This window comes from Heterocephalus glaber, unplaced genomic scaffold (genome assembly GCF_053883595.1).
Source record: "Heterocephalus glaber isolate CG9 unplaced genomic scaffold, H.glaber_assembly_v1.0 deba00001498, whole genome shotgun sequence".
Lineage (NCBI taxonomy): Eukaryota > Metazoa > Chordata > Mammalia > Rodentia > Bathyergidae > Heterocephalus > Heterocephalus glaber.
The window spans coordinates 5,075,773-5,091,262 of NW_028258321.1; the positions used below are offsets into that span (position 1 = coordinate 5,075,773).

Below are 15,490 nucleotides of genomic sequence, written 5' to 3' on the forward strand. Positions count from 1 at the left end.
TTCCCACCGGGCGAGAGAAACCACCTGAGTCCCAGGCTCAGAGGCCGCTAAGGGGAAGGAGCCTCCAGGTGGCAGCAGGCCCAGCCTCTGCCTGTGCCCTGTGCAGGGCACCAGGCCTAGTACAGCATAGGCCTCCCGAGGCTGTGTGGCAGGTAAGGTGCAGGCGGACTGGAGCTCAGGACTGGTGTCTGCAGAGGCTGCGCCTAGTGTGACACGGAGGCCGAGGCTCTGGGAGGTACAGGAGACGATGCTGTGCAGGGAGGAGAGGTGCCTCTCTCTCGTGGGGCCAGGGAGGTGAGCAGTGTCCCGGGGGTCGGGAGGGGGTGGCTGGCTGGGCACCAGCTGGGAGCGGCTTCCGGTTTCCAGAGTTTTCCGCCAAGGACAAGAGATAATTTGATTGAGGCGATGAGTCACCCAGGCTCTGGGGCTTAAGGCCGACCTGCGTACTAGGCTGGGCCTGGCGCTGGGGAACGGGGACCAAGGAGCCCTACCGCAAGCTTCCTCCCATGACCAGAACCAGGACGAGAGTGTGGCTGCTGTCTTGGCTCTGAGAGAGCGAGGGCAACAGCACAAAGGCACCAGGAGACAGAGACCTTGAGCTGCACGCTGCACAGAAACTGGAGCCGGGAGCTCAGAAGGCGCGTCCTCGGGGCTGGGCAGGTGCCCCACAGCGACAGCTGCCAGCTGCCCAGAGAGCCGGAACACAACAGGTGCAGATGCTGGGGCGGGACTGAAAGGGGGTCAGGGAAAACAGCCTGGCACAGGGCCTCCGGGCTCCTCCCTGGCCCCAGCCCTATCGCAAAGCAGCCTTTGCCGGGACGCCCAGGACACAAACACACCTGAGAATGTCCCCAGTTCTGGGCCGTCCTAGACCACACAGAAGGGTAGCTACCATGCCAGGCAAGAAGGGCAGAACAGGAAGAAACCAGGTTTCTGTTCCCCAGACCGAGGCCACACCCACAGAGCCCCCAGCTAGAAGCAAACGCGTGCCTGTGATAGGATCTTTGTCACTGGCCAGGAAGGGAGGATGGATGTGCCCACCCCACCCATGTGGAGGCTGGGCACACTGGTCGAGGTCAGACCGGTCAGGTTTATGCCGTGTGACCTGGCACCTCTCCTCTAACACAGGCATGACATGGCACAGATGCTGGTGAGGACAGAGTGACACGAGGTCCGTGTGGCGCGCTGCCTGGCAACTGCCCAGAGACCCTGCAGGTCCTGGAGGGGCTAAGGCCCCACCCAAGCTCAGGGGGTGAGGCTCCACCTGCACCTCGAGGCGGGAGAAGCGGAGGACCTCTCCAACAGGGGCACCTCATCAGCATGCGCCACTTCCTGCCCCTGACCTGCTCTGAGCTGTAGTATGTCACCGCTTGTCTGTAGAATACGCAAATCCCACGGCACTGTGCCAAGGAACAGCGGGTCCGCTAAGTAAGGAGATTAAGCACTGCCCTTTGTCACCTGGTTAGCCCTCTGTTTTTGATCAGGGTGGAATGAATTTTAAACTTGAACTTAGCTCGTGTCCCAGTCACAAGTGACAAATCACCAGGGTCTGAATGCATAAGCCTCCCTTGTTACAATATACCCTTGAGGGGAAGGTGAGGAAGGACAATGACACGTCTACTTGGGGAGGAAAGGCAGCCAGACAGGGAGACCTGAAGTGACAGAGGAGCCGGGACACGTGTGCAGGAACAGGGCACGACTCCATCAGGGATACGGAAACACACCTGACTCACCCCTGCTGGGCCTTTGGATTATGAGCAAAGCCGGCAGCTGAGCAGAGTAAGCCCTCCTGTGCAGGCAGAAAACCTCCCCATCCCTCCCGCTCCACCCCACCACACTCCCCAAATACCACCCATTCTGGCACTAGGCCCCCGGCTGGCAGGAGCCACCCCTGGCCTCCTGCAGCCACCTCCTTCCTCCAGGCAGCTACATCCCTCCCTCTCTCTGCCTCCAGCCACCTGGCCCTCCACACTCACTCCTGTGCTGCCCTCCCCCAGTGCCCACTGCTGGGCCACTCCCTCCAGCCCTGGGCTCAGACACGTCATCACAGCAGGTACGACAGTGATGGCCCAGGACTCCACCAGCCCCTCCTAGGGCTGGGCCCTCCCAGTAGGGCCCCCAGCAGCTGGATTCCAAGTCAGCAGACACCAGCACCACTCACTGCTGCCACTTAGGGTGCTGTCTACACCAGGGCCTCAGAACGGGCAGTGGTCAAGAGCAGGCTCCGGCGACACACTTCCTGGGTTCAAATCTGGATTTTAACACCTCCTGGGATTCCACTTCCTCTTTTGAAACATGGGCTCCATAAGAACAGCGCCACTCCTGAGGCTATGGGGAGCCGGAAGAGCACTGCCCAGCAGTGTGCTCCGACCCAGGTACTGCTGATGCAGCCGGGATCTAGAGGGGCTGTGGTCACTCACACTGCACAGACCCTGCCACGTCCCGCCTTTCCAATGAGGAAGGCCCAGAGCTGGGAAGTGCAGAGTGAGGGGCTCATCTCAAGTGTACCTGCTCCCAGCTCTGCCAGCTGCCTGGGGCTGCAGCCCCTTAGGGCTCTCGGGCCACTGGGCTTGGCTGCCTCTCCGCCCAGAAAGAGCACCTCTTAAGGAGGAGCCCCTCTGCCCCACCAATGGGGTTCCCAGCACCTCTTCTCCTGCAGAACGAAGGCGGGAAGTAAGACAAATGCCCACAGCAGTGAGGAAGTTCCATCTTGAGGAAGGGCAGCCCCGGGAACTCAGCAGGCAGACAGGGACAGTGAATACGAGGTCTAGGTCACACGGCTAATGCACAGCTAAGCTGGGATTTGGAGGCACATCTGCTGGACATCAGAGCCCAAGCGCTTGCCTCTCTGAACAACGACCCAGCTCATAAAAGCAGTGCAACACTGTCATGGAAACCTTACTGGGTTTGCAAAAGCTGCCTGTCCAGATCACAGGGAATCCTCCTCTCAGCAGAGGAGGCACATGGAGACTGGGGAAGACAGAAACGCACACTGAAGCTACAGCACCAAGCTGGAGCAGAACCCCCATTCCAACACAGGAGCACAGCGCTGCCCCAAGACCGACACTCAGTTAAGCAGGCAGCATCAGTGCTGCGGCCTGGTCAGCACACATGGGTGGGAAGTCTGCCGGCCCCGGGCCATCACTGTAATGTCCTGGCAGCTATCCTGCCGGCCAGGGTCCCTGCCCTCCTACAGGCCTCGTCCCGACCCCATTCACAGTCCGAGGGGACAGTGGGGACAGATTCAGGGCCACCGGCTCTCCTGGGTCTGTGGTACAAACCTGAAAGTGCTCCAGAAGGAGGGTGGCAGGTCCGACCTCCATGACTTCCTCTACTTCAAAAGCATTTTTTATCTTGCTGTTTAGAGTTCTGTCCTCACAGAGCACAGGGGGTCCAGCTCCTGAGCAAGCTGCCCCGTGTCCACCTCTGCAGGCCATCACATGGCACAGAAGGACCAGCCATGCCGGCTGCAGCCGAAGGCACACTGCAGTCACAGGCTCCATGCAGGGAACCCAGCGGCTTCACCCCACTGACCCGTTGCCCTCACTGTGCCTTCAGTCCCGGCCCCTGACAATCTCACACCTCAAAGCCCTCCCCGAAATGCCACAACCCTTGAGATTACTCTCTCCCTCCTGTCCTGCCTCCAGCTCTGGAGCCAAGCCAGGCAAGCCACCAGAGACCAGAGACCCCAGCACTGCCCAGGGGTCGGGGAGAATGGGGACATGGGACTGTCCAGTCTCAGAGCTCGGAAGCGGGGAGTCAGGAACACCGGGGTCTGAGCCAGCCCTGACAGTGGCAAAATCCACGAGGTTAGGAAGGTCTTCAAAACACTGTACCAGTGCTTGGGTGTCAGGAGACCCAGGGAGGGCCCCCTGTAAATGACCCGGGGTGGGGGCGAGGGCCCAGGAGGTGGATTAACACAGCTCCTATGCTGGGCCCCAACAACAGGCAAGGGTCTCTTCCTAGGATGCCTCTCCCCTCTAAACAAATGCCTCCCACCCCAGCCTTAGTCCTGCCCAGCCAAACGCACTTCCGCTTCAGAGAGGAGGGCTCTGTCCTCAGGGCAGCTGAGGGAAGTGGGCTCAGTCAGCTGAAGGGGCTGTCTTACTGGCCAAGACACTGCTCGCCACAATTCACTGCCACTGTGGGTAAGCCAGCTCCCGCCAGGGACACAGTTGTCCCCTCTGAAATGGAGACACTGGGCTCATTCATCTTTAGCTCTGAGCCAGGAGTCCCCTGAGTGGGGGGAGAGGAGGTTCATGGGGGGGGCAATCGAGAATCGCCCAAGCATCTGAAGCACCAGCCCCCTCCTTCACTGCCAGCAAACCAGGGTGGCTGAAGTCAAAGGACAGGCAAGCCGGCTCTCAGCGGGGTCTCACCCCTCGTCCCTCTTCTGACCTCAGCCAACACGGCTCCCTCAGGGTTCCGTGGTCTGGCCCGTGCTTTGGGTCCTGTGACCTAGGCGGGAGGTCTGGTGTCAGCCCAGAGTGCCCCATCCAAGCTGTCACTGTGTCCCTCTCGAAACAGCCCCTCCTTCCACCCCTGACCTCTCCCACAGCTCTGGACACCAGCACCTTCCTGATCCAGGCAATGATTCTCACCTGAGGCCCCTCTTCGGGGCTCCAGGCCAGGTGACCCCTCTGCCTGTCAGAGTCCCCAGTCCCCTGATAAGATAAACTTGATCCCCTTTGGGAAGCGCTCAAGATCCCTGGGAACTGGCCCCAGCCATGTGCCTGCGCTTGCCTCCCGTGAGCTGCAGCCCTATCCCAGGCGCTCCTCGCACTCAAGCAAGCATGTCCACCTCTCACACGTCCACGGCCCTGAACCCTGCCCCTCAACCTGAGATGCCCCCTCCAAGACAGTCACAAAGAAACCCCACCCTTACCTTCCGCCCTGGCCTCCAAGGGGTCTTTCCTCTGAGACCATCCCAGCACCCCAAAGCAGACTTCCTGTGCAAGGCAGTCCGGCATCCCCTGCTCTAAAGGACAGCAAGAGTCCACTTCTGGTGCTGGGCAAGCTGAGAGCAGAGAGCTATCTTCCTGTCTCTAAATGCCAGCACCTAACATGGAGGACACTGGGTAGTGCTTCAGTACCTTTAATGTGAGGAGGAGGAGGAGGAGGAGGAGGAGGAGGAGGAGGAGGAGGAGGAGGAGGAGGAGGAGGAGGAGGAGAGGCTGGGACCACTCCTTCTCCAGGCTCTGGCCGCAGCCAGGAGGTCTCGCTCCCTGCTGAGATGCCCTGGGAACCGGGCGGAGCCAAGGGACCCAAAGGTGACAAACTGCCTGGGCCCAGCAATGGCCCCCTCACTCCCTCATACTAGTGTGGCACCAGCCAGTGCTTACTCGGGAACCCTAAGGGCCAAGCAGACAGATGTGTGCTGAACACGGAGGTCTGGATGGTGCAGCCTTCTCTGACCACCTTTCCTGCAGGAGCCACAGAGCAGCTCCAGCCTCCATGCCCACCGCCCACCGCAGGACCCGGGAGGAGACACCGAAAGCCCTGGGCCTGGCCCGGCTGGGGGAAAAGAGCCTCCGATGCGTTTGCATACACCATTTACAGCAGGGTGTGCAAATCTAGCCTTCCAAGAAGAAAAGACCCATTGTGATTGCCTGTAGATTCTGTGTGTCGTTTTCCCTTCACTCTTGTTTTCTATCCCAACACAGGAAGCTAGACTCAAGAGGAATCTCTGTGCTGGCCATTCCTGGCAGCAGGCAGCTGTGCTTCTCTTCCACCGAATGAGGATGCTAAGCAACCGCCTCTGGGAGTCTGTGACCTGCAGCATGCAGAGCCTACTGGCACCCTGGGCACGCTCTGTCTCCCAGGAGGCAGCCATGACCAGTTCCTATTTTACAGTCGAGGAAATGTAAGCTCCAAGGCTGTGACTTGTCTGCACCACACAACGAGACAGTGACTATCGAGGGCTCGGCCGACTGTCCCACCTCTGTTCTGCTCCAGGGTGACAGATGGCGCCACCTGCTACAGCTTGGCATCCCGAGAAGGCTCTAGAAAGGTGCTGCCAGAGCCCTGCTCCACACCAGCGAATGGGCTGTCACAGAGGCCTGGTGGGCATCTTTCAAAGCCCTCCCTGTGGCCCCAGCCCCTTCCCAGTGACTGTGTGGCCCCCTTCTAGGCAGTGAGGCATCCTGGGAACCCTGAGCAAGGCTCCCCTGCTCCTCAGAAAGAAACACTAGAGAGAAGCGCTCCCCTCTTTAGCTGCGTATGCCGGTTGGGACTCCGGGGACTGCCCTGCCACATCACTTCCAGTCCCGAAGGAAGACAGTGCAAGGGCGCAATCCCCAGAGAAGAGAGATGGAGGAGATTCCCTCACCTCGAGACCCCCGCCCCAGCTCCCCTGTGGTTTGGGGTAGACAGTTCCTGGCTGGCTGAATCAGTGCAAGGGGGCATTTGTTATCCACAACAGAAAGCCTGAGGCAACAGCTGAGAATTCAGAACTCGGAAAATTCAAAATTAAGGAAACATAATGCCTGGCCAGTACTATGGCTGTAATCCCAGCACTCTGGGAGGCTGAGACAGGAGGACTGCAAGTTCACAGCCAGCCTAGGCTACATAGCAAGTTCAAGGGCAGCCTTGAGCACAGGGAGACCCCGTCTCTCCCAAAAATAAAACAGGGTGCATTCATTTAGCTATTAATGTCTCTAGTTTGTCTTTATGACTGAGTAGTACTCCATTCTCTTAAGTGAAATAAATCGGACACACGTGTGTAAATGCTGAATCGTTTCTCTGGTGCGAGAAAGTGAAAGTGTAAATGAGGACCAAAATGTATAATAGATATTGTGAAACAGGAAGAAAATAGTAAGAGGGGAAAGAAAAAGAAGGAGAAAATGGAAACAAAGCTTACGTTAAAAGGGAGAGGTGGAGGGGTGGAAGGGAGGGAAGAGAAATGGGAAAAAATAAGAACCAAAATATATCAGGCACAGGGACAAATTCCCAATGATGAATGTGATCATAATGTATAACTAAAATGTGCCAATAAACTTAATGAATAAAAATAAATAAATAAATAAAACAGGGGCAAACATTGAGCTACTTCACCAAAATAGACATATGGATGGCAAAAAAAAAGCACGTGAAAACTTGCTCAGTATAATCTGTTATTAGGGAAATGCAAATTAAAACTCTGATGAGATGTCATTATACACCTATTAGAATGATCAAAACTAAAATGAACACAGCAAACATTGATGAGAATGTGGAGAAACCAGAACTCTCATGGGCTGCTGGTAAAAAATGTAAAAGGGTACAAGCATTTTGGAAAATATTTTGGCAGTTTCTTTAAAAGTTAAACACATGTACCATATGTATTTATTATTTACCTTTACCGTTTACCTAAGAGAAAAGGAATAACATGTCCATACATACATACATAGGCTTGTGTACAAATGCTCTCCTAGTAACTTTATTTGTAGCAGCCCCAAACTGAAAACAACCCAAGTATCCATCGACCAGTGAAGAGCTAAACACTGCTGCAAATCCCACCATGGAATACCACTCAGCAGTAGAGAACCATGGACAACTGAGCGCACCCAAGCATTTTAGGTGAATCTCAAAATAATTATACCCCGTGGGAGAACCCAAAGGGGGCTTCATATGTACTGTGTGACTCTACACATTAAGAACTCTTAAAAATGCAAACAAAATGACAGTGACAGGGACCAGACAGGGGCCTCCTCTGGGGTGAAGGGCACCCTAAAGCCACAAGGAGGATTTCTTTCATTTTGATTGGCATGTTCGCAGTACACAGTGATCACACTCATTGTGGAGAGCTGGTACATGTGCATCACACAGCTGAGTTCTTTCTATGTCCCCTCCCCCGACACCTCTTGGTGTCCTTCCTATTTGCAAGAGATCCGTCTTCCTGTTTCCTATCATCTGTCTTCTATTTTGCTCTTTAGACACAAGGAAACTTCTGAGGGTGAACAGAGATGCCTTCTCATTTGCTGCCCCCAGTGATGTCACAAGTGTATACGTATATCAAAACGCATCAAATTGTATATTTAAACATGTTCCATGTATTATATGTCAGTTCTACTTTCATAAAGCTGTATTCCAAAGCATATCAAGGGCCAGGTGCAGTGGTGCACCCTTACAATCTCAGCCAGCTGGGAGGTTGAGGCAGGAGGATCCAAGTTCAAGGCCAGGCTGAACCACAGTGAGACCCTCATCTCAAAACAAAAGCAACAGAAAAATTATCAAATCATGTGAGTGTTAGAGGAAAGGGAAGGGAACAAAAACTGTTTCTATAAAAAGTCGAATCAGTTCCTTAAAAAGTAAAAGCAGAATTACCATATGATCCAAGAATTGCACTTCCGGGTGTAAACCTACAAGAACTGAAAGCAGGAAGTGAAACAGATATTTGCATGTCATGTTTATAGCACTATTTGCAATCGATAAAATGAGGAAGCCAACCAAGTGTCCACTGACAGATGACTTCAGGAACAAAATGTGATCTTTGTGAACCAGGGCATCTCTCAGAGCCTTGAAAAGGAAGTCCTGTCACTTGCCACCTTGCAGACGAGCCCTGAAGACATGTGCAGTGAAACAGGCCATCCACGAAGAACACACACAGGATGGCTCTGCCCATCTGAGCCACCTAGCAGTCAGGCAGGTGCGTTTGGACAGCCAGTGGAAGGGGGCTAGCCAAGGGCTGGGGACCAAGGGAAACAGAAAGTTCTTGTTTAAGGGAGTTTCAGTTGGGGGAGTGGAAACTTTCTGGAGATGGATGGCAGTAACAGCTGCAAAACAATAACGTATTTAACACCGCTGAACTGTAAGCTTAAAAATAGTTAGGACCGTACATTTTATGTTATGGCATTTTCCTACCATTATGTTTTAAAAGTACAAAAACAAAAACTAAGTTGGATATTTTCAGAAGATGCTGGTCCCTTAAGAAACGCTGTTAAATTATAGGTAGGTGAGGCACAAGGAAAAAGATCTAGAAGAAAATCGCACTCAAATTCATACAAACATCTTTGAGCTCTTATTTCACCATCAAGAGGCCAAACTGCCTGCCTCCTGAGCATCCGAGGAGAGGCCTACAAGGGCTACCCAGAAGTTCCAACCCACAGATCCAGGCTCTGCAGGAAGAGACCTCCTAGAAAGGTCCATCTGCAGGTTTGGTTAAAATAGTTGAATAAGGTTTGTATTGTATTATACTCCTCCCCACAGCAAGTTTCCACCCAACCACCCGATTGCATGAGACAAAGAGGTACTCCAAGGACGGAAAACGACGACCCACAGAAAAACACTCCAAAATGTTCACTTTAATCATTTCCAGGTGAGTTCTTACTTTTTCATTATGTTTTTCTGGATTTCCAAAGAGTGCGTATTTGTTTCATAATAATGTAAGCAACAGACTGCTTCTGAGCAGCTTTTGCTGGTGATGGCAGCAGAGCTGAGGGTGATGACAAATGGGGAGTGTGGACTGAGATGGTGCCCACCCAGCCTTGGGACAACTTGGGACAAGTTCCTGATGGGCCCTGAGGGGTCCCTCATCCTGGGGATGGGCGGGAATCAGACCCAACCAATCCTGGGGAGGTGGCACCCCAGCACCAATTCCAGGGACCCTCACAAGGGTGTGAGAGGCCAGGATTCCACCCGTGGGCAGGTACCTAGCTCTGGCCTGGACACGGTGGGACAATAAGAGCAGGAAAAGGAATTTAACCCTTCTTAAGCAGTGGGCACAACCATCAGTCATATTTCAAGTATCTCATTTATTCTTCCATGCTGCTGGTCAAAGGAGGAGTCAACTCTGCAGACCACAGTTTCTCTGGGGAGGGGCAGGGCTATAAAGATTTTTTTTTAACTGCAAAATCAATACATGCTTATTATTAAAAATAAAGAAAATAGGGCCGAGGATTTAGCTCAGTGGTGCTGCCGCCTGGCTCACAAGTGCAAGGTCCTGAGTTCGATCCCTGGTACCAAAAAAAATAAAGAAAGAAAAATAAAGAAAACTAATAATTTCTATGGCTAAAATGAAAGCATCCTATTTCTCCATATCACACCATCCCATCTATTCCTACAGGAAGCCGCTGGTAACAGATGAGGGCTGATCCACCGGCCCTGGCCTGTGTTTGTGCAGAGTAGACAAAGACGGGTGCCGAGTGTGTGGACACACAGACATCAAGGTTTGGGACCCCAGGCTGGAGAGTTGTTCTAGATCTCTGCCTCCCTGCCCCCTCGCCGTTTTGGAATCCCATCAGGCCAGCCTAAAGAACAGTGTGACATCCCAGCCTCCGCCCATAATGCCTTGCTGTGTCCCCTTAGGACTTTTCTCACCATGGCACTGAGCACCATCTGACATCCCATATGGTGCCTTTAAAAAAAAAATCTGTCTCTCCTCGTAAGAACCTACATCCATGGCATAGGGAATTCGTCCACTGCTCTATCCTAGCACCTATAACAGTGCCTGGCACACAGTTGGCCTCAAATACACATTCATTGAAAGAAAGAAATGGAGACAGCAAGGGAGGGAAGAGCACACTGCTAACACAATGTGTATTCCCCCCTTAACACACGGTAGACATCTTTCATCTTTACCTCTTAATGTGAAAAGCTCCAAAGTAATCCTGTGCATGGAGATACTTGACCTATTCCTCCATCATGAAACTGTGCAGGCAAAAGGTGTGGAGGGAGGTGCTCTCTCTCACACACACACACGCACACACACGCACACACACGCACACACACGCACACACACCACCAAGGCTCTCAGCAATAACTTTTCTTGGATTTCAGGCTATGACATCAACTCCTCACGGATCAGAGCATGAAAAGTTACCCTCTAGAGACAAATGGCCTGCAGACTTGTTTGGACATCAAGGAGACCCCGCTGGAGGTATTAACAGATCTCAAGAAAATACATGTCCTTCAGATGCCAAGAGTTGGTGAGCAAGGTGTCAGTGGAACAAAGCGTGGGGCCCACAGAGCAGAGCCGGGGAGACAGTGGCCTGCCCTTGTCGGGCCCACCTGGCAGATGGTTCCCTGTGGGTGCAATGGCCTCACAGCCCGGGGCCTTATCTCTCCCACTGGTCCCAGCTCACTTGGCCAAAGCTGAGTCCACTCAGCACTCAAGGAGACTTCCTGCAGGCCAGCAGGTGAAGGCCATCCAGCCAACAGTCCATTTCTCATGGGGAGAGTGAGCTGACCAGTTCTGTCACCTCACCGGAGACGGAGATTTGGGGCAGCCAGCGGAGAGCCAGGCGGTGGCCCAGGGGGTGCTCCCTGAGGAAACCACCCGATCACCACGCGGGCAGCTGCTCACCTTCTTCACACTCTCGTAAGAAATGTCCACTGTGTAATGAGCCCTTACTCTGTACCAGGCCCTGAGCTGTAGGATCAATAGCTGTGACCAGATTTCATCCACACAGCCTGCTTACAGACATGGATGGCACAGAAGATTGAGGACCCACAGCTCAAGACCCAAGGTCAAGATCTGAACCCAAGCCCGCTTGACTCCAGGGCAAATCCCCCCAGTGGGGCCCCAGATGCTCTGCACAGCATCACCTGGGATTCCTGCTTTAAAAAGCAGAGCCCAGGAACCCACCCAAGGCTTACTGAGCAGGATTATCTGGAGGTGGGTCCCAGGGATCTGTGCTTCTTTTCCAATATTTTCTATGGTGGTAAAATACACAAAACAAAATTTGCTATCTTAGCTATGCTAAGCATATCCTGAAGTACTCGGTGCTATTAAGTGTACTCAGGTTGCTGTGTAACCATCACCAGCAACCATCTCCAGGACTCTTATCCATGAAACTACAACTCCCATTCCCCTCCCCTCAGCCCTGGCAACCAGCAACCACCACTTCCTGTCTCTGTGAGTACTGCAGGGACCTCGTGCAAGTGGAATCAAACAGCATTGTGCAGGCGTGTGTGTGTGTCTGCACGCGTGTGCACATGTGGGTGTTTGGCTTATTTCATTTACCATAATGTCTTCAAGGTTCATCTGTGCTGTGGGAAATATCAGAATATCCGCCCCTTTTAAGATGAACAGTATGCGTTACAATTACACACCGCTTCTCCTTACTCGTTCATCCATCCCTGGACACCTGATTGTCTGCATGTGTGAGCTGTGAGAAGAATGCCACTATGTACGTGTGTACACAGAAACACCCGCAAGACTCAGTCCTCGGTTTTTTACATGTATATCCAGGAATGAAATTGCTGGATCACGTGGTGATCCTATTTTCAATTTTTCAAGGAATTGTCATGCTATTTTCCATAGTGACTATACCATTTTACATTCCCACTAAGAGCACACAAGAATTCCAATTTCTCCACCTTCTTGTCAACATGTTCTTTTCCATTTTTGTTTTGTTTTGTTTTTGTTGTTGTTTTTGTTTTTGGTACCAGGGATCGAACTTGGGTCCTAGCGCTTGCAGGGCAGGCAGCAGAACCACTGAACTAAATCCCCTGCCCATTTTCCATTTTTTAAATAGTACTCAGCCTAATAGGTGTGTGGTGGCATCTCATTATGGTTTTGGTTTGCATTTCCCTAATGATTAGTGATGTTGAAATCTTTTCATGTAGTTCTTGGCCATTTATTTGTGTATCTTCTTTGGAAAAATATCTACTCAAGTTCTTGGTCCATTTTACAATCAGGTTGTTTTGCTGTTTCAGCTTTTGCAGTTCTCTGTATGTTCTAGATATAAATCCCTTATCAGACACATGATTTTTGAGTAGTTTCTTTCATTCCCTGGGTTGCTTTTTAATTCTGTCGATATTGCTTTGATTGTTTGTCTTTGTTTTGCTTCCAGAACAAGGTCTCACTATGTTCCCCAAGTAATCTCAAACTCACAGGCTTAAATAATCCTCTCGCTTCAACCTCCCAAGCAGTTAGGAAATATAGGCATTTTGATACTATCTTTTAATGCATTTCAAATTTTTTCATAAAGTTCAGTTTTTTGTTTTCTTTTGTTGCCCGTGCCTTTGGTGTTGTATCCAAGAAACTATTGCTAAATCCAGTGTCAAGAAGCTTTTCCCCTGTTTTCTTCTAAGAGTTTTATAGTTTAGGTCTTACATTTAGGTCATGGATTCGTTTCGAACTCGTGTTTGTATATGGTGTTAGGAATGGGTCTAACTTCATTCTTTTGCATGTGGGTATCCAGTTGTCCCAGCACTATTTGTTGAAAGTCCTTCTCTCACTGAAAGTCTTGGCACCCTATAGATGACCATATATATAAGGATTTGTCTCTGGGTTCTCTGTCTAGGCCATTGGTCTATATTCCTGTTTTTATGCTGATAGTACATAAAGATTGTAGTATTAAAATCAGGAAGTATACTTGGGAGACTGAGGCAGGAGGATTGCTGCGAGTTTGGGGCCAGCCTGAGCTACATCGTGAGTTCAAGACCAGCCTATATATCAAGACCCTGTCTCAAAAAAAAAAAAAAAAAAATCAGGAACTGTGAGTCTTCTAGTTTTGTTCTTTTTTCAGAATGTTTTGGCTATTGGGGTCTTTTGAAGAGGAATTTGCATTTTTACGAGTTTCCCGGCACTGTGCAGGCCCATCACAGCGTGAGAAACAGTGTGCACTGGCATGCCACGTCACACCTTAGCCTGCCTGCGGCTCTGTCCCCTGCCCTTTCCTGGCTCTTCCTAGCCTCTCTGACAGCTCCCTCCCACATCCGCACTTTACCCTCACAGTCTAGCAACACTGACTGCTTGCTGCCAGCGTGTCCTGTCGTAGCCCCAACCTCTCCCTGAGCTTTACGCGACACGTGGGCTGCAGACCCAACATCTAGCCGGGCTGTCTGGGGCTCCTCTGACACCCTGACCAAAGCCCAGCCCTCTGGCTTCCCCTCACCCTCTTCTGGAGCCCCGTGGAATCGCAGCCTCCTTGGGTGCCATCTTGGGTTCTGCCCTCTCCTCAGCACTCCCAGCTCTCACTGATCTGTGCCACCCAGCACGGCTCTTCAGGCCAGGGCCCTGGATAGACGGTGCCCCTCTGCCTCACGGTGTGAGCACCCACCCCATGGGGCAGCGAGAGTGAACCGGCTGGGGAGCAAATCCCAAAGCCTCGTTGCTCCCCTGGCCGAGACAAGGCGCCTGTCTGCCCCATGCATCACTCTCTCACTTTTATGGCTGAGTTCAGCGTCACTGGTGATGCTTTGCTCTTGGCAACAAGAAGATCTTTCGTGAAGGAGTGTCTCACTGTCCCTGCAGAAGTGAACGCTTACTGTACCTTTATAAACAGCCCTGGATTCCAGAGCTATCCTCCTGCGAACAACGAGCGATGAACGGAATTTCCATAGTAAACAGTGCGATGCTTCCTGCCCTCATTCCCCACCCAGGGCCCTTCTCTGGGGAGTCTCAGGGCCACCCTTTCTGACAGGGGTTTTTCTTTTTCAGCCCTGCGCTGGCCAGTGTCCACTTCCTCCACCCCAGCAGTGTGCTCTCCATGAAAAGAATAAGTGACTAAATCAGAGGCTCTGTTCAAAAGCTGTAAAATGGGGAGCTTCCTCCACAAAGCATGTCCAAACACACACTCTCTTTTTCTGAGTTGGGCACTTGAGGCAGAGCTAAGGAAGCAAGGCCAGAGAGAGCCCCTGCTGGCCTGGTGAACAAGAGGAGCCAGGACCCCAGTGGCTGCCACGATGGTTTGTCTCCTGCCCACTCCACGCCCTATGTGGGGGATCCTGGGGGACAGACATGCCCCAACCATGCCTTCATGTCATCCTGGCAGCCACCCGTGCACTGCTCCCGCTGTAGGGCTGCGATGCAGAGCCCTGGTGTTTGAAGCCTCTGCCCAAACCAGGGGCCCAGCTAATAAGCTGCAATCAGATGTGAACTCGAGCAGTGCCCATAAAGCTCAGGCACTCGCCAGTGCCTGCTGGTGCTTCCTCTGCCCGCCTCCATCCGACCAGGCAGATGTCTCCCCCAGATAAACTTGTGTCTGATGGGGCTGGTCTGCAAACGAGAATTTTGGAGAAGGGAGAAATCAAGAGACAAAGGAACCAGCTAATCCTAGCAGGGACCTCATGGCAAGGCCACACCCCTCTTTACACAGGAGGAGGAACCTGGGCACAGAGAGAGCCAGTGGCTGGCCTAGCAAGACAGTTCACACAGCGTGTCACAGCTGAGGACACCCCAACCCTGGCCTCGGTTTACCGGGCACACCCTAGGAGAGAAAGACACCATTCAGGACAGGTTGGAAGACCGAGGCCAAGGCCACACGGACACAGGACCAGCCCCAGCTCTCCTGGACCCCAGGCCCTTCCTCCTATCCCTGACCACCCCCTCCACTCTGCCATGTGTCTTCCCTGGCTTTCTGTCCCGGGCCAGCACGCTCAGCTTCCCAGGAGCCTCAGGGAATTGCCAGTCTTCAAGCCAGACTCAGCAGCGCTCTCGCCCCACCCACCAGCATCTGGCCTACCGCCCAGAGGTCTGGGGACCCGGGGGCTGGATCCTGGCTTCTGGACCTCCATCTCCTTGGACCTACCCCATGCATCTGGGCAGGTCGCTCCTCCTCTCTGA

General features: G+C 52.7%; 1 protein-coding gene and 2 long non-coding RNA genes across 4 annotated transcripts in view; 2 read left to right on the plus strand and 1 right to left on the minus strand.

Moving 5' to 3' along the window:
- Positions 1-15,490, minus strand: part of Neurl1 (neuralized E3 ubiquitin protein ligase 1) — a 61,814-nt gene that overhangs the window by 31,492 nt on the left and 14,832 nt on the right. The gene's annotated exons all lie outside the window — the stretch shown is intronic.
- On the plus strand, positions 332-6,726 carry LOC147825485 (uncharacterized). The gene is made up of 2 exons (XR_015440703.1): positions 332-710; positions 5,664-6,726. It is a non-coding gene; the product is annotated as an uncharacterized LOC147825485 (long non-coding RNA).
- On the plus strand, positions 8,313-15,434 carry LOC147825486 (uncharacterized). Its single transcript, XR_015440701.1, has 4 exons — positions 8,313-8,626; positions 9,187-9,295; positions 10,043-10,145; positions 10,756-15,434. It is a non-coding gene; the product is annotated as an uncharacterized LOC147825486 (long non-coding RNA).